This window comes from Panthera leo, chromosome B1, assembly GCF_018350215.1.
Source record: "Panthera leo isolate Ple1 chromosome B1, P.leo_Ple1_pat1.1, whole genome shotgun sequence".
Lineage (NCBI taxonomy): Eukaryota > Metazoa > Chordata > Mammalia > Carnivora > Felidae > Panthera > Panthera leo.
Window position 1 is genome coordinate 108,062,058 of NC_056682.1, and position 25,335 is coordinate 108,087,392.

Consider the following 25,335-nt stretch of genomic DNA (forward strand, 5'->3'; position numbering starts at 1 on the left):
AGAGCTGAGCTTATAACTGAGTCTTACTTTTTTATATGCCAACAATATCTGACTTTTCATTAGAATGTTTACTCCGTTAACACAATACATTTATTGATATGTTTAGATTCATGTTTACTACTTAAGAAGATTTATTTTCATATTACCCACTTTGCATTTTGTTCCTTTACTCTTGCTTTCCTCGGTTTTTTTTTTTTTTTTTTTTTTTTTGGATTATTTTTAAGCAATTATTTGAATAGTTTATCATTGTTTTAATCAATATGCTAATTCATGATAAACTAGAGTAAGTCAAACAACTATATATCAGGCACCACCAATTTCAAATAGGATTAAGTTTACTCATTCATTCTTTTGGAAAGCATTTCATACGTTTTCATATTCCTGGGAATAATTGATATGATTTTTGCATTTCATTGTAGTATAAATTTAATTCAAATTCCCATTAAGTTTCCCCTTTCTAATATCATGTCACACGTCTGCCAGTCAAATACTTGATTTTTTGGCAAAAGCTGTATAAGTGAACATTTTGGGCACTGGCTCCACACCAACTGGATTCAAATTCTGGCTCTATAATTAACTAGCTTTATTGTATGTTGTTACTTCATCACGTTTTTTGGTCTCGGTTTCCTTCTCAGATTTACAGACCAGAGTATAGTTGCAGAAAACATAATCCATTGAAGATTTAAAAAAAAGAAAAAAGATTTAAGAAGAAAGCAACTTATGATAGGGTTTTAAGTGACATAAAGAAGTGTTCAGGAACTGGAGAGCTTAGTTTGGCCTATCAGGAAAGCCCTTGAAGACACACTGTGAAGCTGGTTTGGTAAGGGAGCTAGCCATTGTGGCTAGCTTGGCAACATTCAATCTAGGGACTATGTAGACACTAGAGCCATTGTAACAGAGCTTTCAAAGAAGAAAATTTAAATATCTTGCTTAACAGTTTCAAGAGAGCCATGCAGCTGCCACTTTTAAGTGGTCACTTTTAACTTCCAGGTTTCACATGGTTATGTGTATTTGGTATAAGCTGTGTTACATACAAAGTTTAACTGCAAGGAAATCTTTATAATTTATACTTCACATTTTCAGCCTTTCATTTATAGTAATTCAAGCTAAAATAAAGTGATAAAGAGGTATTAAGAGAGTCAATTTGCCATATCTCTTTCCTCTGTAAACTGGCCATAATAACTACTAATTACCTCCTACAGTTGTTTAATGACATTAAATACCCTAATGTAGGTAACATACATGGTACATTGCCCAGCACATTGTTGTTGATGCGGGGGCAGGGGGAGTCTTTTCCTTTTAAATTCAAGAGATGGTATGTTTCTTATTCCTGCTTGGGTTGCACATAATTTTCAAAGACAAAAAATAGTTTTATTCTTAAAACTATAAAGATATATTAAAGCCTAAGATAAAGATTATACTTTTAAAAATCAAGTAGATTCATTGTAGGCTTAATTTCTTGAATAGAAACATCATTTATCTATATAGCTTTACTCTGGGAACCCTTTGGTAGAAATTCTCATCTTATTACAGAGATTAAGAATGAAATATTATGAGTCCTAATCCAATACTTCGACAAGAGCTAAGAGCTATAGAAAGTAATAAATAATTAGTTGTCATTTTTATGATATCATTGTAGGATCAGGATTCACTGAAATATATAGTTGTAGGATGCAGAGTGTTCTCATTACTAGTCAAAACTAATTGACTATTAATGTATTAATAAATGTAGCTTTTGTTTGGTCTTGAATGGCAGGGGCAGTTCTCAATTCTATGTGATCAAGTGTACATTTTGTATCTGATTTTAAATAGACTGTAAAACACTGTAAAATATCAAATTAGTTTTAATCTTTTGGATGTAGAAGTTAATGTATACAATATCACATCTTAAGGTATCACTGAAATCATACTTATATTCCATAATACATAAATTTTGATAAACAAATATAAATAGAAATGAAACCATAAACTTTATCTATACACTATTTAACCAAAGTGATTTATGATGGCAGATTTCTCTATTGTATAAATATTCTCCAAGGCATTAGCTATTAATTCAGTTTATTTCATTAAAACAAATATATACAATTCAAATCAGATTTACTAAGTAAAAGAAAAGAAAGTTCTTAATTTCATGGGCTCAGAATTTCAATTGTATAATATAATATAGTTGTGAAAAAAGAACTGGAATTCTTAAGTTTTTACCCCTACTCATACTAACATGATAGCTCAATTACTAAACTGGCCATATAACTTTATTGATGAAAATATATACGTAAGTATCCACTAACTAAAATTTCAATTAACTTTAACAGTATACAGGTGAATTTAAGCAGTTTGCAAAACTTCAACGTATCAACTCCTTGACTAAAAGGGAGTTTTGAAGGTAGAAAATATAACATTTGGGGTTAGATACTCAAAGCGATCCTTGTGCTACAAATTATGCACAAAATGGTCCTTGTATTTTTAGGCTCACAGGAAAGAAGAGAAATCTCCATGGGTCCAATAAGAAGTGGTCGGAGAATATTGAGTGATAAGTACATATAAGACGGAGGGCTGCTCTAAAGATGCTGCTGGCAGCAAGTAGAGGAGCTATATATCAAACATCACATAGGACCTCACAAAGAAGCAAGAGCAAATCTCCTGAGGAAGAGAGAGTCTCATCAACTTAGGCCTCCAGATTTCCCAGAGTTTGAGATTTGTTGGGCTCAATATCAAGAATCAGCTCACATACAATCAAGCAAAATGTCATGATGAGATTTAGGCCAACAAAAAACATATTTAGACTACTCAATACTTTGGATATTAAAGTTTTCTAAATGTGTATGTATATATATTCCTATAAGTAGATGCTTAAAGTACAAAAAATCAGATTACAAAAATGAGTAATCAATAGGCCTATTTGAAAAAGAGACAAATAGAAGGTTTTTAAGTAAATATATGTAACTATTGAAAAAACACTCAAAATATGGATTAAAGAGCAAAGTAGATATAGCTGAAAGAGGACAATTCAATTGAAAGAAAATTCTGATGAATTTACTCAAAGTGGAACTAGACAAAGATATTAAAAAAAAAGAAGAGGTTTAAAAGTACAGACAATAAGTTCTAACATATAACGAGGTAGAGACTTGAGACTTGATTGAAAGAAAGTATTTGAGAGATAAAGAATAAAATTATTCAGAACCGATGAAAGACCTAAATGCATAGGTACAAGAAACACAATACATATCAAATGATTAAAAGAAATACACACAAATCATGAATTCAAAGAAGAGGAATCAAAAAAATTTTAATACAACATCTAAAAGGGTATCTTAAAGCCAGAAAAAGATAATTTCTTTAAAAGAACAGTAATTAATCATTAGGCAGACTTATTAATTTTAAATAAGAAGGTTAAAAGGCATTGAAATAGAATATTTAAAATGCTGACAGGTTAAAGTATTAAAAATTTAGAATTCTGAATCCCCACACCTACCAAGAATGTGAATGAAATAAAATACTTTGAAATAAAGAAAAATGATAGTAGAGGCACCTGGGTGGCTTAGTCAGTTAAGTGTCTAATTCTTGATGTCAACTGAGGTCATTACCTCATGGTTTCTGAGACTGAACTCCAGTGGGGCTTCATACTGAGAGTGCAGAGCCTGCTTAGGATTCTCTCTCTCCTCTCTCTGCTCCTCCCCTACTTGCATGTGTGCTATCTCTCAAAATAAATAACATTTTAAAAAGAAAATAAATGGATAGAAAAGAAAAGGAAGAAAAGAAAAGAAAAGTTATAGTATACCAAAAATAGACCTAAATTAAAGGGAGTACTAAAAATATATACTTCAGGAAGAAGGAAATGATGCCAGTAGGGAGAAAAAGTTAATAAATAGAAGTAAATCTAACTAAACATTTTCTGTATAAAAATAATAATAATTATTTTGGGGGAGTTAAAGATAAAAAATCTTAAAACCAAAAGGGCATAAAATTTCATAGGAATGAAAATAAGGTAGAGGGCTCCAAGGTCCTTATTATTTTTCAGAAAGGTATTAAAAAATATATTCTCCACTTTAGTAAACGTAACTTCCAAATAATAACCTACATAAGGAAAGACATATTAAGTTCTGTTTCCAAAGAAATAGAAAGACACAGAATACAAAGAATAGAATGAAAGGTATAAATGTAAAAAACAACCTAAATTTTTTTGTCAAGGCTAGAAAGTCAATGGAAACATAGTGAAACGGAACAGTGGCAAAATGCCAAAGTGGATTTCAATGGACAAATAATCTTAGATAAATTTTAATAAAAAAGAAAAAGGTTTTCAAATTGGAATTTTAAAATTAGGGGTTTGATGTTTATGGGATGTTCCTAAAATAAGGGAAAGAAAACACTGGAAGAAAAAAAATGAAAGAACACATATAGGAAAATACTAACAATAGTAAAGTTGATATTAACACTGCTGTTATATAACATAACATCAAGAAAAAGTAGCTTTAAGCACATAATGATTAAAGATTCACCTCATCAAGAAAATAGAACTATTTAAACTTGTATTTCTTAGTAAAACAGTCTTATGATATACATAATAATATGCAAAACAGGGAGAAATGGACAAATTCACCATTTAATAGAAAATTTTAACAGGATCTTTTCAATTAATGAAAAATGAAGATAAAAAAATTAGGAAAGTAAGAAACACCATGAGAAAAAAACAACGTTGTAGCACACATGGGCCATTTATAAAAACTCACTCCAAACTTGGCACTAAAACCAGTCTATAAATGTTCAAAAATCATTATCACACAGAACACTTACTCTGTTTGCAATACAATTAAATTAGAAGTCAATAATGACAATATAAGCAAAGAAAACAACTTTTCACTTTGAATTTTAAAAACATATTTGTGGGGCGCCTGGGTGGCTCAGTCGGTTAAGCAGCCGACTTCAGCTCAGGTCATGATCTCGCCCTCCGTGAGTTCGAGCCCCGCGTCGGGCTCTGTGCTGACAGCTCAGAGCCTGGAGCCAGTTTCAGATTCGGTGTCTCCCTCTCTCTGACCCTCCCCTGTTCATACTCTGTCTCTTCCTGTCTCAAAAATAAATAAAACGTTAAAAAAAAAAATTTTTAAATAAATAAATAAAATTAAAAAAAATAATAACATATTTGTAACTACCTCTAGTTTCAAAAAGACATTAAAACAAAACAAAGCTATACATTGAAACTTGTAAGTTCAAGTAAAATAGTAGTAAGAAGGGGAATTTATAGCTTAAAAACTATATATTAGAGAACAGAGATGTTAAAGCTAAATAAGGTAATGATCTATTTAAGTGGTTTTAAAGAATGCTAGAATAAACCCAAAGAAAGTGATGATAAAGTAAAGGTACTTTCTATTATCAGTGATAAACAAAGATAAAATAGAAGTCTGAAAAAGCAAAATCAGTTTTCTAAGATAATAATTAAACAGCTGAATTTCTGATGTTTAATAAAATATGAGCAAGCTAGAAGAAACAAAAAAAAGTAGCCTAACTATAGACAAAGCAGATATTAGTCAACTGAAATTGAGTTATGTTGTAATAACAAATAATATTAAATCTCACTAGCTTGCTACACCAAAGAATCATTATTGTTTGGGTTAAATTCCTCATAGTAAACTATGTTTATTAATTCTAAACCCTTTTGTTCCGGAACTTGCTAGTTTTATAGCTATGGAATTAAAAAGTGTTGTGATCTCATGCTAGCTCTTAAAATTGTTTGTCACACATTATATATTTTCTTCTTCAACTGACCAAAGTAGATCACAAGGCCAACCCTGTTGTCAACTAGGCCAGGAAATATATATCATATCATATCATATCATATAATTAATATAATATAATGGAAGGTAAGGTAAGTTAGCATTTCTATATCCATTATAATATATATGGAAAGTCATTCCTCCAGGGAATGGTTGTATAAAGAGGAAACTGGTAGGAAATAGGAGTAAATATTTTGAACAATTATTACCAGCTAACAGAATAGATAAAACTATGAAAAATTATATGAAAAGTAATTTTAAAATATAGGTGAAATATATGTATTCTGATAATATGTAATCTAACAAAACTGATTAGGTGAGAAATAAGTCAGGCTTTTTACATGTGATATCATAGCCTAGCTTCAAAAATGAGGTTTTTATTTTGTTCTCCCCTATGAGCAAGTTTCTGTTCCATACAATAGTGCCTTTTATTCTTCTGTTTAATCTATGATTTAGCTCCCTGCTCAGATACCTACACTGGGATTCGTAAAAAAGAAAAAAAAAAAAAAAAAAAAGCCCATTTTATGTTGGTGTTTCCTAAATGCCTATTCCTCAAAGGCTATAAAAACAACAGTAACATAAAGGTAAAAACATTTAAAAAGAAGTTAACTGATGGAGGTTAAGGGCAGTCCCAAGGGATGGTCTTGTTTGACTTGAATGCAAGTACACAAAAAGAAATTATCTAGGAAGCAATTGGAAGAGTATCACTAGCTCAGAGAGAAGAATGAGTAAGAGAGGTTTTAGAAGGATAGGAGTGGCACTTTTTAGAAATGTTAAATTAAGATAAGCAATAAGGAATGTGTTTAAGATGAAATATTGAGGGGGGTTTTGTTGATTTTTTTTATGTTTATTTATTTTTGAGAGAGAGAGAGACAGAGCATGAGTGAGGGAGACTCAGAAAGGGAGACAGAATCCAAAGCAGGCTCCAGGCTCTGAGCTGTCAGCACAGAGCCCGACATGGGGCTTAAACCCACAAACCATGAGATCATGATCTAAGCCAAAGTGAGATACTTAACCAACTGAGCCACCCAGGCACTCCAAAATATTAAGGTTTTAATTGTTGATAATCTATTTTACTTGGATTAATAATGAAACTACTATAGGACAATGATCAAATAATTAGATTCATCAACTAAAATTTTAAAAAATGAACAATATTTTCTAATGCATGGCTTTATAGTGAGCATGTTATTTAAGTTCCCATGTACTCTGTCTCTACCTGTTAAGTGGGGCAAAAAAATCAGTTATAAACTAATAGTTAAAATTATAGGATACACTATTGCCATTCTGATTGACTTTTACACGTTTGAGAAAAAAGAAGTTAAGCTATATTTTAGATAAAACACACTCCAGATACAGCCATGGAAACAAAAAAGAATCATGCATTCTAAGTTCACAGAAAATCACCATTTATGTAGAGAGGAGTATAGAGATGTTCACAGTATTGCCTTCAATAGCTTATAGATAAGCTTTATTTTCTCCCCTCGCATTACCAAAAAATGGGAAACGAGCACGAACATCATCTTTTTTCCCCATTTTTCCTATTCAGGAAGATCTTTTTAAGACAAAGATTAGACACAGTTGACTTTTTGTCAAGTCTTTTCATGTCAAAGAACCTGTTAGGGAGACCACCAGGTTTTAAAACAATAGGTGTATGTGCACAGGCTCACTTATTTCACCCTTCCCATGAGGAATGGCAAATACTCCTTAAATAAACTGAGTATTATTGTTAAAAGAACACATATATTTAGTTTCTCAAAGACATGGAATTATTAAAGGAGAAATTATCTTACAGAAGAAGATGCTGTTAAGTTTCTCAGGATCCACCAACCAATTTGACAATAAATTTCATATATTGAAAAAAAAAAAAGAAGAAGATACTGAGTTGAGTAAGATTTGGTTTGGTTTAATTTGGGAAATGACAGTATCACAAGGTCCTGTATCCTATTGTTAATAAATGTCTCAGCTCTCCAGACTTCAAAGTCATGAATACTATTTGTTATCTTTCTCACATGTGCTTTGTGAAGTAAGTGAATATCTCACCTTCATTTAGAGATGGTAGCAGCTTTAATATTTAGCAAGAGCTGTTGCCTGGCTTTTTGACAGCCAAAAAATCAATCTCTCATTTGTTTTTTCTTCTTCTTTCCTCTCTTGTGAAGAACCAACACAGACCAGTAAGTAATCCAAGGTAGTAAAATTTACATGCAAATATTTCCTTTTGTAGACACACATTATTCTGTAGTGTATTCTACTAAGAAATGAAAGTTATCTGGTGGTAGGGACTGTGCCTTTCTATTTATTATGTTCAGGACCCAAAATAAATACCAAATAGGAGCACTGAAGATTATGGTAATAATGCCTGGAAAGTTCTTAGAATACTAATGAAATTCATTATTGGATTACAAAATAGTTAATTGAAGTCATCATCATTACAATAGTTGATTCCTTTGATGTATTGCCTCTGGGCATGATTAAAGATTTAACAATATTGGTCTTACATCCTAAGATGTGAAAAATGCCTAATCATTTGTTCAATAGTATAAGGATTATTTAGAATCAGAAAGCTAGGAAAATGCTGTCTGCATATAAATTAGCCTGACAAATTTATTTTCCAATCATAATAGCATTCTTCATTTCTAAGGAATACATATACAAAGAAAGAATATGTGCATTTTTTAAAAGCATGCAATTTAATTGCTGAGAAGAAGAGCAGAGTAGCATAACAAGAAAAACACAGATTTAAGTCTCAGAAGATCTGCATTCCACTCTCAGATCCTCCCCCTTGCTCAGTGATTTTCAGAAGGTCATACTATCAATCTGGGTCCAGATCCCTCTCCTCCTGTAAATAATGACCTCTAAGTTTGCTTCCAACTATAGTCTGCTATGTTATTCAAGTAATACTACACAAAAATGCCACCCTAATATTAAATTAAAGTAATATAATCCAGGGTATTTATTTCAAGGACTATTATAACATTCCCAAGAAGAGTTAACATCAATGTGATAATACTTAAACGGTATTCAGAATTTTAGGAAGGTTTCAAGATACAAACATCAAACTAACAAAAACAGTGACTTCAAGAAAAAAATCAGAAATCACTAGTGTTTGAACATTAGATACATACATTTCATTTCCCACGATATGAGTAACATTTATTGAGCATCTACTATGCTAGGCATTGTTCCTATGAAGTGAGAACAATCATTACAACCAGTTTAGAGAAGAAAAACTGAGATGCACACAGCTTAAGTAATTTTTCAAAGTTCAAATACCAGTAAGTGAAAGTCAAGATCAAAATCCAGACAGTCAAGCTACAGAACCCACGGTTTTCCTCTGAACTACAATACTATTTATTCTTAATGTGTGTGTGCCTGTGTTCCCACATAATCAAAAGTCAGGTAGCACAAATACTCGGTGATCATTCCTTTATAACAGTTAACAAGATTTGTTGGAATTTTGAATTTTGCTCCAGGCAGATTATCAAGGCTTATCTTACCTTCCCAAAGTATCAGTACATATACAAACTAAGTACTAATGCCAAAAACTCCATTCAGTATTTAATAATGAACATATAGTAGACATTACGTAAAATATTGAGATCATTCTTCTTTAAACAAAAATTAACATTGCATAGGCCTTTCATATTTGATCTGTGAAAGTTTTCACTTTAAAGATATATACTAGCTATAAAACACCAATAAGATCTGAGAATGCAGCTTCATTTACAATCAAGTTATATTATTCCTTATGTCTGGGGCTTAGCAGTCATAAAGATGGTTGTATTCTACTATGAGCCTCTATCAATGGTTACAGAAGTTTTAACCTGCTCACTAGAGGAAGCTTCCCATTTGGAGTTATTCCATTTAAGCTTGCTCTTAGTTTGGCATGGTACTTCTGATTTCTAGAAAGTATTTGCATACAGACATACATTCCTAAAAGGAGTTTTACTTGGAAATTATACAGTATTATTTCCATGTTTATCCCTAATGTCTAGTAATTTCTAGATTCAAGAATGCCAATAGGATTTAAGTGTACCTACCTAGACTAATATATGTGTATAAGTGGGATTTAAAAAACTTGATCATAGCATATTTTTAATATTTCATTACAATTACACTGTCAAATTTATTTTCTCTCTTTTTAAGCGAAAAAAGGGAGTTCTCAAAGGTGTAATACACTTTCTAGGACTGGTCAAAGTTGGAGAAGTAAAAAGTTATTATGTTCTAAAAGCAGTTAGCTTGGGGACGCCTGGGTGTCTCAGTCGGTTGTGTCTGGCTTCGGCTCAGGTCACGATCTCGCGGTCCGTGAGTTCGAGCCCCGCGTCAGGCTCTGTGCTGACTGCTCAGAGCCTGGAGCCTGTTTCACATGCTGTGTCTCCCTCTCTCTCTGACCCTCCCCTGTTCATGCTCTGTCTCTCTCTGTCTCAAAAATAAATAAACGTTAAAAAAAAAATTAAAAAAAATAAATAAAAGCAGTTAGCTTGGAATTATAACAAATAAAAATACAGTTTAAAGGAGAAGTAAAAACTAGTTAATGACTCCATCTACATTTATTGGTAGGATGTATATCTACATTTATTTTCCTCTTTTTTACAAATATATGTGAATGAAAAGTGGAAGAAAAATAATCTATTTTCTCAGTATCTCTACAGTTATTATAATTAAGCAGCATAAGATACTAATATCCTGCTTATTCAAAATAATAGAAAAAAGGGGATTAAGAATCACTTCTATAAACAGGTTTCAACAGTAAAACTATACCAAGAGTAGTCTACAAATCACTACTGGTTTTACGAGATTCATCAGGATCTTGCAAGATCTCAGTGTCAAGGGAAGGAACAGCAATTGTTAAACATTATTAAAAACAGAAAATAATTAACACGTTTTTGTATATGTGATTTATCATGCATCTCAAAAACTGTGCTGCTAATCTTGCTTCACTTTTTCAGGATAAGCTTCATATAAATGTTAACCCTATCAAAAAATACTATCACAGAAACATCTACAATAGTCATTGACTAAATATCTGGATACTTTGACCTCGTCAAGTTGACACATAAAAGTCATCATTGGAAAGATCAACTGTAGTTGGAGACTCCTCGTATGCAATTTAGTGCAGTTTGTCAAAAGTATTAGTAACTAAGAGGAGAACATTTGGTAGAAAAAATAAGAATCTGAAGGGCTTACAGGAGTTGGGAGAGGGCAGGTAAAGCTATGTTTAAACCCTAGTAATACCAAATGACATTATCAAGCCAGGAAAGCTTCTAGAACAGGGGAAAAGAAGCAGAACAGCCCGTGAAGGAGACTACAAAGGACTTAGTATAGAAACAGGCATGGCCTACGGTTCAATAGTGAGTGTTTGTGGTCAATACTGTTACCCAGGAAAGCAAATAATATAAGTGGGAAATATGTCCTTAAGTTTAGTCATATGGAAATAATGATGTGAGAAACTGAAGGCATCAGTAAATTTAGCTGCTTTTCTTTAAGGAGTCAGAATGTTTGGTACAAAGGAATGTGAGTCACAAAGAAGACTGTAGGTTTAAATACAGGAGTTACTTAGGGATATTTGCAAATTAAGGATAATGTTCCAGTAGATCATTAAAAGTTAAAAATATATGAAAATGAAATAATTCCTACTTCTGCAAGAACACTATGCTGTTCCTTTACTTATGGCTTCAGATCACAGTGATGTGTGTTGAGTCTTAGTTCTAATCTGTTTTACCTTCTTGACTATAATAAAATTATTAAAATTCTCTAAATATGAATTTTATGTCAAATAGTGATAACAATACATATACCTCAGAGTTGTTATGGATATTAGACAGGGTAATGTGTGAACTGGAACTGGCACCATGCCTGGCACTGAGTGAGCGACAAATGAATGATTGCAGGGGTACATGGGTGGCTCAGTCAGTTAAGTGTCCAACTTCAGCTCAGGTCATGATCTCAAGGTTCGTGGATTTGAGCTTCGCGTTGATTGTCTGTGCTGACAGCTTGGAGCCGGGAGCCTGCTTCAGATTCTGTGTGTGTGTGTGTGTGTGTGTGTCTGTCTGTCTCTCTCTCTCTCTCTGCCCCTTCCTGGCTTGTAGGCACGCTCTCTCTCTCCCTCTGTCTCAAAAATAAATACACAAATAAATAAATAAATAAATAAATAACTGCTGTCCTTATGATGCCACAGCTATAGCTGCTGTTCACTGAAAGTTCTGGAGAAAGTTCTGGAGAAACTGAAATTGAGGCGCTACACCAAAGATTCCTCACTGAGGAATGGGTTAGAGGTATGTCCTTAGGTCATCAAGAATGTATCAAGCTCTAAGTAAGACACAGACACTGCCTTGTGAATTACGGTTTGGTTCCAGTCCTTTATATATATAATGGTCTACAGACCATCTATCTAGTCATTTCAAAAAGTAGAGAATTACAAACAGGTAAATTAATAAATTTATATAGATGGTGTGGAAGAAGTAATCAGATTTCTTCAGAAGAAAAAAAAAAAAAAACATTTAGGCTGTGGCCCTGGCAGCTCTATTAAATAATTCGTTTTTTACTAAACATAAGAAAATACTGGCATTATCTGACAGTACAATAAGCAACCTCCCCAAAATGTTTCACAGTGATATATATGATTCATAATTTTCATTTTTACATTAGCTATTTAAGAGATTCCTTTTCTTATAGAATCCATCCTTGAAAAAAAATCTTGGGGCACCTGGGTGGCTCAGTCGGCTAAATGTCCAACTTTGGCTCAGGTCATGATCTCATGGTTCGTGAGTTTGAGCCCCTCATCAAGCTTTGTGCTGACAACACAGAGCCTGGAGCTTCCTTCAGATTCTGTGTCTCCCTCTCTCTCTGTACTTTCCCTGCTCACGCTCTGTCTCTCTCAAAAATAAAAGAAAATAATTTTTTTTTAACCTGGGCTTTATGATAGGGTGGTAAAATTAAGTAAAAGAACTCAGTTTTTTGTAACCAAATAAAAATTATAAAGTGAAAAAATTCAGTAAATTTAAAACTATATATTTAATAATAAGATCCATAATTATTAAAAATTGAGTATTTAGAATTTAAAAGTCAGTCTTTTCATGCAAAAGATGAAATTAGTTTAGGTCTAAGTAATAATGAGAATTAAGTTAATATTTAATTATCGTTGAGTATAATTGTATGTAATTAGTAAACAAGGGGACTTAATGCAGTGTAAGAATAATTCAAATAGCAAATAAAGTGACAGAAACTATAATAAAAATATACTGAGGTTCCCACCATAAACCAGGGAATAAGATATGGAATGATAGCAAAATTAAATGCTATATTCTGTTAATAAGCTATAATACCTATCAAGAACCAGATATTAGTTAAGAGAAAACAGACTTAGACAACAATAGAAAAAATTCAGTACTGGACTGTGGAAAAACTGCCTTATAATATAGAAATACCTAACAAATAATTGGAAATAATTAGTGAAGGGTGAAGCAGCCTTAAGAATTCTCCAAGTCTCTCTCTCTGATAATAACTGCACACATAACTTCTTTTCTTTTTTTAAGAGGTATTTATTTATTTATTTACTTTTAAGTAGGCTCTACACCCAACATGGGGCTTGAACTGACAACGCTGAGACCAAGAGTCGAATGCTCTACCGACAACCAGTCAGCCACCCCTGCACACAATTTCAATTTGGCGCATCAAAGGCAAAAGGTCACATTTACAGGTCTGTTGGCCTTACAGTTATTTCTGCATTTGGAATAGAACAATAGGCTGTGTAGTTTCATATGAAGTCACATTTTTGGACCAGATAAAGTGATATTTAACCAAGCCTCACTTTTAAAGAGTTTTTATTTTGACTGGTATAGAGTCAAACCACATAGGTTTCATATTTTATTTCCTTCAAATCATTAGTTCAAAGTCTTCTCTCATTATATGTAATTTATTCCTTTTTTCTTGCATCTCTTGAAATTCTTGACCATTTCAGTATCCAAAGTCAAATTATTTTTGAATATTTTACCTATTTTAAGTAACTCAAACATGTAAATAGTAATATCTGTAATATATGTATATTTTGCTAATATGCATAATATTAAAGAAACAAATTCATAAAGTACAATATAGAAGACAGAGATACAATCATACACATTTACTATTAATCATTGACAAGTATGACTTTTTCATGTATACCATTATAATCCAACTTATGAAGTTCTTGCTTTCAAAAGAACACACAGTCTAAAAAGAGTTATAGATGAGCCAAACTTTTGTTAACATAATATAAGGATGAGACTGTAAAGAGGGAATGAAATATATTAACAGAAAATTACATAAGGTATCAATTCACAATTATATATCTAAATTCAAATAAGTCATTTGCAGAAGCAAAAGACAAATATATTCCATCAAAAAAAAAAAAAAAAGGAATAAGTGGTCAGGAAAATATTAAAATTTAAAACAAAGCCAGAAGGATTTGAATATGTCTGTACCACTTATGAGCTGTGAGACCTAGGGCAAGTTGTCTAACCTCTCTAAGCCCCAATATATATCTTCACCTGTTAAAAAAATTAAATAAATAAAATAAAACCTACCACACAGAAAGCCTCTGAGGACTAATAGTGGGTATATAATAAACACTGTTAAGCAAATGACTTGTTAGAGAATCATATGAGAAACTTGTCTTCCCACCCTTTTCTAATTATCTGTGTCTGTTCTAAGCCAAATGCAAAAGTGTAGCAAAGAAAATCAAAAGAGTTATGTGCGTTTGTGTGCCTATATATGTGTGTATATTTAGAAATAATATTTCTAGACCCTGTGAAGCTGGCAGGAATTGGTAGCCTTATATATATTTTTAGTGAATTATCTGAAAGTGTTAGACATTTTAACAAGTGTGTTGTACAGGTATATATCCAAATTACTAGTACAAATACAGAAACTCAGTAGAATTTTTCATATTCAATCAAATTCCCTAAGAAGTATGGAAAGCAAATTGATATAAATTGCATTTCTAGCTTTTGAAAACATAATAAAAGACTCTAATGAATACATGCCACAGAGATTCACAATATAATATGAGTGCTTCCAGTAATAATGCACTATAAAAGGTAACTAAAGTCAGTCTGTGCATGAATTTAACAATTCTCTTATGTGTCTAATCCTACTAAATTTAATATCATTACAAATATATTATTCAAACAGTAAAGCATTTGGATTCCCTAATCTAATTCCCCCATGATTCCAGAACTACATTTCTAAGTTCTGGGCCTTTCTGTTTTTCCCTAATTCATTTATGATGTAACACAGTTCTTTAAATTTCAAAGATAGGGGAGTATTGAAAGTGAAGGTAGAAAAAAATAAATAAAGCAAAAGTGGTACTGATTTGGATGGAACCACCTCAAAGGAAGAAAAAAACTTTATTTAAAATGTGCAGTGGTACAACTGCCTAGGTGGCTCAGTTGATTGAGCATCTGACTCTTGGTTTAGGCTCAGGTTATGAGCCAAGGCAAGGATGGAGACCTACATTGGGCTCTGCACTGATAACAGGGAGCCTGCTTAGGATTCTCTTGTTCTCTCTCTCTCCCCCTCTTCTCTCTCTCTTTCTCTCTCTCAAAATAAACTTTAAAAACAGATAAAAATAAAAATAAAATATATAGTGGAGATCAATAAATAGGAAGTAAACATTATATATTGTACATATAATATATAATTATATATAATCTCTCCATATAATTGATTATAGAAAATAGTTGTATCAAAAAACCATGAAGGAGCGCCTGGGTTTCTCGGTAGGTTAAGTGCCCGACTTCGACTCAGGTCATGATCTCATGGTTTGTGAGTTCGAGCCCCGTGTCAGGCTCTGTGCTGACAGCTCGGAGCCTGGAGCCTGCTTCAGATTCTGTGTCTCCTTCTCTCTCTTCCCCTCCCCAACTTGTGCTCTCTCTATGTCTCTCAAAAAATAAACACAAAAAAAAAAATTAGATAAAAAGAAAATCATGAAAATTGTGGCTCTCATAATTGTAAGAACTATTTTTATTCATCAGGTGAACTTGTGATATAATTGCTTTACAAAAATATGTACCTCTTATAATCATGCAGTTAGATTTACTCTTAGAGGATATCTTAGTCTGGGAAATCCATGGAACAGAGCCTGAAACAAGAACTTAAAAGCAAGCAGTTTTCTAGGAGTTAATCACAGGGAGCATCTGCATCTGCTCCTATCACCAGCGTCTTTAAGGGTTGTTTTGAAGGGCACTAATTGCTTTTGTTTTCAGATTACTATTCAGAATGTTGGAATAAATCCATTTATGTCATCAGCTCTGCAGAAGCATTGAAACAGACAAGTTACAATTGGCACCAGGTGTATCAAAACTCATACAGAACTGTCCAAAGTCTTATTTACAATTATGCGAGACAAAAAAAGATAGGCAACCCAGGCCTCTGATATTGTTCACCACATGCACCATTTAAGTCTTTTTTGTCACTGAGTTTTCAAATTAGTGGCTTGTTTTTATATAAAGTTATGGGAACAAACTGTATTTTTCACTGTTTTATATTCATCGTTGTCCTCTTACGCCATACATTCTAGATTTTTCTTAGCCTGAATCAGCAATTGAGCTGTTCTAGATTGCTTTCATGGTGGGTTGATTCCTCCTTAAAGAGTCCCTCTTCTTGTTAGAGCTATGGTCACTATAAAACCATGGAAGTACCAAGAGACAATCCAGCATATCCCCTGAATGCTGGACACATTCCACCTTGCCCCCATTAGGTACCAACCACTCTAGCCAAATAACCTAAAATTTTTCACTAATATGTCATGTCTCTGAATTTTTGTAGAGTTTATTTTCCATAAACAGACATCCATATGTCTTAGCATGACATATTAAATATAACACCATTTCCTGCTCACTAGATTCAATTTTCATGATATAATTAAAACAGTGAGCCAGTGTGATGTTCTGCAAAATATCAGAATAATCAAGGTACTGCAGATTATTTTTGAGCAGAGAAAAGAAAGTAACATTAACCTCTCCTTAAGTCAAAATAATATGTTCCTGTGTTCTTTTCACAAAATGCAAACAGCTTTAGGTCCTCTCAACTGAGGAGAGTAGAAAGAATGCATTTATCATGTTAATAGCAGTATACTCAGTGTCCAAGGCTGTCTTGATACATTTAGGTAAAAATACCTCTTACAGGGCCACAAATGTGACTGGGGCTAACAACTGGTTAAAATCATGATAATCCACTACCATTTGTTACAATCCATTTGGTTTCTGCAAAACCAACATAGTTGAAATAAACATAGAAATGAGAGAGACCACAACTCCCACTTCTTTTAAGTCTAAGAAGGTAGATGAATTTCTTCCTGAGATAGATTACTGCTTTATTTTACTATTTTGTCTGATAGCACTGGGACAGTTTCAAAGCTTTCCAGGTGTCTTTGCCCACCACAATGGCTCTCATTCCATTGTTCACAGATTTTTGCCAGCTGCTAATTCATTCCAAGTAGTCAGCCACTAGTATCACTTCTAGTAAGGGTGATCTTTATGTATATCTCTGTGACCAAGTTTTTACCTTAAATTGTAGTTTCTGTAATTTGGAGCTTAACTTGTCTACCCATGTCTGAAAAGCAAGTCTAGATAAATTCACAGATGTGAGTATAAAAGAAAAAGACACTTCTGACAAGCGCCTGGGTGGCTCAGTGGGTTAACTGTCCTACTCTTGATTTTGCCTCAGGTCATGATCTCACAGTTCACGGGTTCATGTTGGGCTCTGTGCTTAACAGTGCAATGCCTGCTGGGGATTCTCTTTTCCTCTCTCTGTCCCTCCCCTACTTGCCCTCTCCTTCTCTCAAAATAAACAGTCATTTAAAAAAAAAAAAAAAAAAGGCACTTCTGAAAGCAAGGACATCCAAGTTCTAGTCTTGCATCTTCACCAAGCACAGATGTTTTGCGCTCAGGCAAATCACGTAAACTGTCATTTTAGCATTCTAACTACTAAAGCAGGAGGTTGGACCAGATGATCATTTCATTATTCATTGTAATATATACATTACAGCAATGTAATATGGGAGATTTTGTCAAATATCTGTAACTTTCAAGTCAGATATCTAAAACATTGCTAAAGTAGAAAAAGAGTTGCTGCATATTCATATCCAATCATTGCCATGTAAGGGATTAATATTAACAAATAATTCATATTGAATGTTTATGGTGTTAAATGCTTTATATTGATTACCCATTTTATTCTCTTTCCAAAATTCTGAGGCTGATATTATTATAATTCCCTTACATAAATGATAAAATTGATGATCAGAGAGGACAATGTGTTCAAGATTAATCAAGCTAGTAATTAACAGAAAGGGATTGCCAAAGACCATGCTCTGAGCCTCCAGATTATACAACTACTTTTAGCTGTCTACCTATTAAATAGCCTATTAAGAAAAAATGGAAATGTCGAAATCAGTTCTAGCAGTTTTTTATTTGTTCAACTCTGCCAAAGTGATGACTCTAATAGTTCTAGTAAGGGGGAATTTTTCTTAATTTGGCATTTATCCAGCTAGTGTTCTTTATTGTGACTGTTACTAAGGACAAATACTGATTTAAAGGTGACACAAAACATTTCTACAGAACTTTCTGGAGCTTTGTGGTGGAGATCTTAACTTTTCTTTTTTGCAGACTATGAGAGTCAAAGACAGAGAGGAAAAAAAAGGAAGCAGTTAAAAAGAAGATCTTTGCAACCTCTCCAGAATTTCTTGATTACTTCTCATCTGGTCTAATTTTTCCCTGATGAGAAGCTGTGCTTGAGAGTAATAAGTACTGCATGAACTAAATACATCACACTTGACTGTCTGCATAATGGCACTGGTGGAAAGGAATCAAATGGATTTAGGTTTCATCAACCTGAAGCTATTGATTTTTCAGCTTTCCATGAGCAGCAAAATGGAGTTAGCAAAAACCACTTTTTGCACTCAAAAGAGTGAACAGCAAGGGAATACCAAGCCATACTTGAATATAATGTGCATTTCTTAAACAGACTGCAATTCGCCCGACTCCTTCAACAGTAATAGCACACCTCTACTTCACAAATAACACACAGAGGTATTTTGTTAATGTTATAGTACTGATAATCTGAAGTTACACCATTCATCATAAATTTAAAGTTCATTAATCAGCAGATCTTATCTTTAGGTAGGATATATATCTTTAAAAATATACACAGAAGGAATGATTTTGAAAAAAATATTTTCTGAAAGAGGTATAGTAAAAGCTATGCTTCAGTTTGACTCTGAACACTTATTTGAAGAACTTAAATGCCTCACTACTATCAAAAAATAAAATAAAAAACATTAGATAACATAGCACATATTTGCCCCATTATAATATATTTTGGAAAAATTAATTGGCCCATTTTCTGTGATTTTTTAATAACACTATTATAAACCAACAACAAATGGTTGTATTTTTTTCCATTTAAATCTATTTTATATCAGTTATGAAAGGGCAAAAGAGGAGTTTGGTTTTGTTTTTTTTTTGCAAGCAGGAAAATTAGAGTAAACCTCATTTAAAGTATGCTTGGCTTTCTGAAATTCACCTTTTTCATTTCTTAAATCTTTTTTTTAATTCTATCCAAATTATTTAATTCTCAGAAACAAGCAGGCATATTTACTTATTAGTTACAAGCTTATCACATGAAATTAAACACCAGGATGTGCAGTAATTAGAAATCACCTCACCCTGGAAAATGGGATGATGACGGAGTCCTTGAATCAGTAGAGGTTAAAACTGCATGTTCAGAGCACCTTTGTATAAACCTGAAAAAGGCTTCTGATTAGAGATATTGTATGAACGGCACTACAATTAAAAGTTATATTTAATCTAGCAGAGTTTATTTTAAGCACTGTGACCTTAGAACTGTATCATATAAGTAGAATAATTTGGCAAAAAATAATACACAATGCCCTTTCCTCAACTTTGTCTTGAGTTCAAACATTTTTCAAGGAATCATTTAGTATTAGTAACAATATTAATATAAAATACATATAAATTATGAGGTATAACATACTAACATAAAGGACCATGGCAATTATGAGTTGTTTAAATAGGAAAAAAGGTTAAGCCTGACCACCTTATCACTTTATGGATGAGTAAATATAGATACAGGATGCAAAACCTGAAACTACAGAAGTAAAAGCAAATATCTGTCAATATTCTTAAATTTGCAGTTGGGACTATACCTCTAAGCATAATAACAAAAAGAGAAATAATCTAGAACCTGACTCAGCTAACACAAGATAGACATTCTCATTATAAAAATGTATTTGGAATAATACATAAAAATAAACTTAATGGATACCTGTTTATCATTAATGGTATCATCCCTTAAACAAATCAAAACAGAATAAAGGTACTAGATTTATGACAGAATTTCCAGGGACATTATAAACACAATTTACTAATCCTTATTCTTATTTCCTAATATAAATAAAACTCACATATCTCTTCTAATATCTCCTCTTCCCCAATAGAAACCTGAAAGCATTTCTTACACACACATTTCATTTCCTGAATGGTGGTGGAGGTCAGAGGGAATTAATTACTAGCTTTGCTACTATCATCTATACCTGTTAGCAGCCTCCACACCAAACCACACTGTGGACTACTGGTCTAGTTACACAGATTTGCACATGATAAGATCCTAGAACATGAAGTAAAGGAGGATCACAGTTCAATACAACCCAACAAGTCTACTAAAATTACTAAATTTTTAGAATTCTGAGAATTTGTCAAAGAAGAGATAATGATGAAAAATGAGATAATTAACAAGCTGAAATGAACAAAGTGATTAGAATGCATGTAAAAATCACTTGCAAGAAAAAAGACATTGGAAGGTAATTAACACAAAGCCGTATTAAATTCAAATTTAGATTCATAAAGAACTGAATGCTACAAAAAATAAAATCAGAAAACTAAAAGAAAAGTTGAGAACCACTCATAGCATATGAAGTAAAGAAACAAGATAAAAACAATAGCTGAGAAGTTGTTAGAAATCCTGAAATGGTGATGCAACATCTAGAAGTAACCAGAACTAACAGAGCAGAAACAATAACCAAATTAAAACAGATTTTTAAAAAACAGTGCTTTTAAAAAGAACTAAAACTTATAAATGGTAATAGCTCATTGATATTTCTCAAAGTAAAAATAGGTCACCACCCTTAAAATAGATAGGTGGAATTTTTTTAATCAAATAATCTAGAAGTATTCAGACAGAAAAACTAACCAAACAAAAATCAAGAGTGGCCAAGGATTTCACAACAATATTTAGTGGTGGAAGATCATTTTTGTTTTCTAATACTGAGAATTTTTCCTAGGCTATCAAGGTAATAAGGTAGAGACCCCAAAATTTGAGAAGACAGCAGCATGGGAATATTAACACCATGGAATATACAAAATACAATTCACAAGTGGTATTTCAAAAACACAACTAAAAATCATCACATGAGCACTTAAATAAGTTTTCTCTAAGTAATTTTTATACATAATTTTATAAAACTTATTGTAAACATTAAATCTGAAAGATAACTTCTGAAAGTGAAGATAGAAAGCCACAAAATTCCTGAGAAAACAAATCTAATAAACTGATATGTACATATGTATATGTGTGTGTGTATACATCTCAAATTAGGTAGATGATGTAAGAAGATAACAAGAGGGAAAATTGCTCATTTCACTTAGGTTAATGCTAGCTACTTCCACACAAGATCTCATTCCTGCTAAGCCTTTAGATGACTCTTTCCTTGACCACAAATCTTTTATAACTACAACTTGAGAAGTCATCTTAAGACCATAGGGAAAGACCAAGATAATATTAGTGACTTTGGCCCCCTTGGACTTCTCTAAACTAACACCAGCTATGACATACTTCCAGATTTGTTTTATAAGAAAAATAAACTCCTATTTCTATAAGTAAATATAATTTAATTTTCAATTATTTACGGTAAAATGCAATCTCAACTTTAAGACATCACTAAATCCTTACTCACTCTTAAAACTCCTAATAAAAAACTGAATTAGTACATTACATTTAGCAATGAGTGTAAGTATAAAATGACCACTAGTGAAATTTAAACCACTACGTACACTACCTTTTTTTTTCTAGATTTAAAATATATACTGGAGCACCTGAGTGGCTCACTCAGTTAAGCATCCGACTTCGGCTCAGGTCATGATCTCCTGGTTCATGGGTTCGAGCATTGTGCACGGCTATGTGTGGACAGCTCAAGCCTGGAGCCTGCTTCAGATTCTGTGTGTATATCTCTCTCTCTGCTCGTCACCTGCTTATGCACGCACGCACACTCTCACATAAAAAAATAAAATAAAATAAACCTTTAAAAAAATTAAAAATAGAACTACCATATGATCCAGCAATTCCACTGCTATTTATCAACATATATATATACATATACACACATATATATGTGTGTATATGTATATATATATGCACACCCAAGTTCAGCGCAGCATGATTTACAATAATAAAGACATGGAAGCAACCAAAGTGTCTTTATGTGAACGAATGGCTCAAGAAGATGTGATACGCATATATACACATACATGCATGTACACACGCACACCACTCAGTGTAATGCTATTCGGCCATAAAGAAGAACAAAATCTTGCTGTTTACAACATGGATGGCCCTTGAGGATGTTATGCTAAGTAACATAAGTCAGAGAAAAGACAAATGCTATATGACCTCACTTATATGTGGAATTAAAAAACAATAAAACCAAGTTTGTAGATACACAGAACAGATGGGTGGTTGCCAGACATGGAGGATGAGGGAGGGTAGGGGACAAAATAGGTAAAGGAGGCAAAAAAGTACAAAGTTCTATTTATAAAATTAAAAAGTCATGGGTATGTTATGTACAGCATGGTGACTATAGTAAATAATCCTGTATTGCATATGTGGAAGTTGCTGAGAGACATTAAAAGTCCTCATCACAAGAAAAAGCAATTTTTTGTAGCTATGTAATGTGACAAATATTAATTTGACTTATTGTGGTGATCATTTCACAAATATACAAACATGTTGTAAAATTGAAACTTATATCAATTATACTTAAATAATTAATAATTATCACTATTATCAGTTCAATTTTTATATACATTGCAAAATACTAGCTGCCAGTTCTCCTAAGAAAGGGCCAAATTGAACGAAATCTCTGTCTTGCTTCTCTGTTCCTTGAGTGTCCTACCTCTGCAGGACTCATTTTCTAGTCTGGAGACATGATGCAAAAAAAAAAAAAAAGGTTTAAAGTAATTTCTATACTCAACATGGGGCTTGAATTTACAATCGCAGTATCAATAGTAATATGACTGAGTCAGTCAGGCACCCCCATGATGCAAAATTTTATCAATTTCACCTTTCAATTCATTAATTGTTTTTATTTTATCCAAGTCCTCTTTCTTTTTCTCTCATTACTCTGAGCTGAGCACTTACTATAATAATATAATATCTTCTCAACTCTTTATATGGCAATTTGTTTTACTTAATCTTCTACTTTGTGCAGTGGCTTCCTTTTAACAATTTTCTAATTTGTTGGTTTTGGCCACTCGCTTTTCATGTTAGTGGCTTTTCTTAAACATCTGATAGTCCTTTACTGTCCTATTACATTTAATATTGAGACACTTGAGCTTGACAGGAAGCTCTCCATATAGAATTGGTTGACTGGACGCCTTTACAGTGGGAAGATCTGCAAGGAGTCTGTCTTTAGTGGCATCCTATTTCCTGCTGCAGGACACATACCAGATTGCAGTGTTTATGCCCTGAGAGGGTGGGAAATGGCTACTTGGTTTCTACTTTTTACTAAATCCTGTTTATGGCCTCAGGCCTGGTCATGCCCTTTTCTATGCTGGTAGTTCCCAAGTGTTGTGTTTCTCCAGAAGGCAAACCTTTAGAGCCAGAGCTTGCACCCAATTTAAAGTAGAGAGTGTAGTTCTTGTATCTACCTAACTTTAGCAAGGTTTTCAATTAATTTTTAGTTTCCCTTTTGCAGTTTAAGGGAATAGCTGGTAGCAGTTTACTGGAGAATCCCTCAAGAGTCCCGTCAACACTGAGAGAGGCCCACATGAAGGCCCTCCTTGGAGTGAAGTGTCTGTAAGGTCAATGACTTATTTATGGTCTTGTAGTCTCTTCAGAGTGGAAAGGCAATTCAGACAGAGGTACAGTAGACTGTGAGTACTCAGGCAAAGGAGGGCAGAAGGGAATAGTAACAGTCACATCAGTCTAAATAGTCTTTTTTTTTTTTTAAGGCATCTCTTGTGTCTTTAACTTTTCATTACTCTTTTGCTATGAATCTTTCAATGAAATTATTATTCTATAATCCTGAAGTCTTTTGGAAACTTATGCATGCCCATCAAAATAGGTTTCTCATTGCATTTGTCTGATTTGGGTATTCTCACTTTTAAATGCACTCCTCAGATGAAAAATCTTATCTAATTGGAATGCTTCCTGTAAAGGCCATTGTAATTCTGGGACCACGGTTCTTAGCACAGGAAGCAGGTGTGCCAGAATGTGGTGTGCTCAGTTCTTTGAAACTTGAGGATCCCATTTCTTTGGCTAAGCCTTGGGTCTCTTGGCACATACCTAAGATGGATGTGCCACTGGGTTGGGGATTTTATAGTATTTTACAGTGTACCTATCAGCACAGAAATTTTCTTGAGGTTAGCTAGTGACCCAGTATCAACCTAACCCATTCCATGACCAACTTATCCTAGCACAGGAGTTTACAGTTAGGTGGCAAGTCCTCTAATAACTTTTAAATGCTTGACACCTGGCCACCAATTTTGTGGCTTTGGCTTCTGACATTTGCATTACCAACAGGCCTGTTATGCCTTTCAAGAGATGACTTCTTTACAGTGAGCTTTTAATACTCTACTTTTTGCCTACTTAGATTTTGATATGCTGTTGATTAAAACAGTCTGGATTTCCTGCCTTATATCCCCCCGAAGACCCCCTCACAGCAGTTCATACTGTGCACTTACTCTGTGGCTTTGAAGTTACCTAAAGGCTGTCACTTTCCTTTCCAAAATTCAGGAGTACCAATTATTTCCCTTTTGAAACAATTCTCCCTAATAAAACCAGACTTCTTGTTTCTGAGATCCACCAGGTCCTCCCTGAGGAGCTTACCTTATTGATGAGATCGGCCACAAACCCAAATATTGTGGCCTACTAAGTCTTACCATGAAAATCTGGATTCTCTCACACTCCAATTTTTTATCCAGAAGGATTACGGTAAACAAACTTCAAACGTTCAGAACGCAAAATAAGCGGAGCTAGAACCGAGAAAAGCTTACCGCAGATCCCTGGAGAGCAACGGAAACAGCCTGTGGGTCCCGTCACCTGCGTCTAGGAGCAGTACTGAGACTTTAGCAGCCTGCATCCGACCTCACCACCGAAACTCTCAAGTGGAAACGAAATAACTTTGCAATGAGTTTGATGTCCTTCATCCAAGGGAAAACAACCCGTGAGCTGGGAGCCTCGCGGTGCCTCGCGAGACAAAGGCCAGGGTTGGCCACCTCCCGAGGGATTT

At 33.4% G+C, this 25,335-nt stretch overlaps 1 long non-coding RNA gene across 1 annotated transcript; it reads right to left on the bottom strand.

Annotated features, from left to right (window-relative positions):
* Positions 1 to 5,023: 5,023 nt before the first annotated feature.
* Positions 5,024 to 25,186, bottom strand: LOC122217933. The gene is made up of 3 exons (XR_006201775.1): positions 25,100 to 25,186; positions 19,477 to 19,554; positions 5,024 to 5,062 (listed from the first exon to the last, which is right to left on the bottom strand). It is a non-coding gene; the product is annotated as an uncharacterized LOC122217933 (long non-coding RNA).
* Between the last annotated feature and the right edge of the window lie 149 nt (positions 25,187 to 25,335).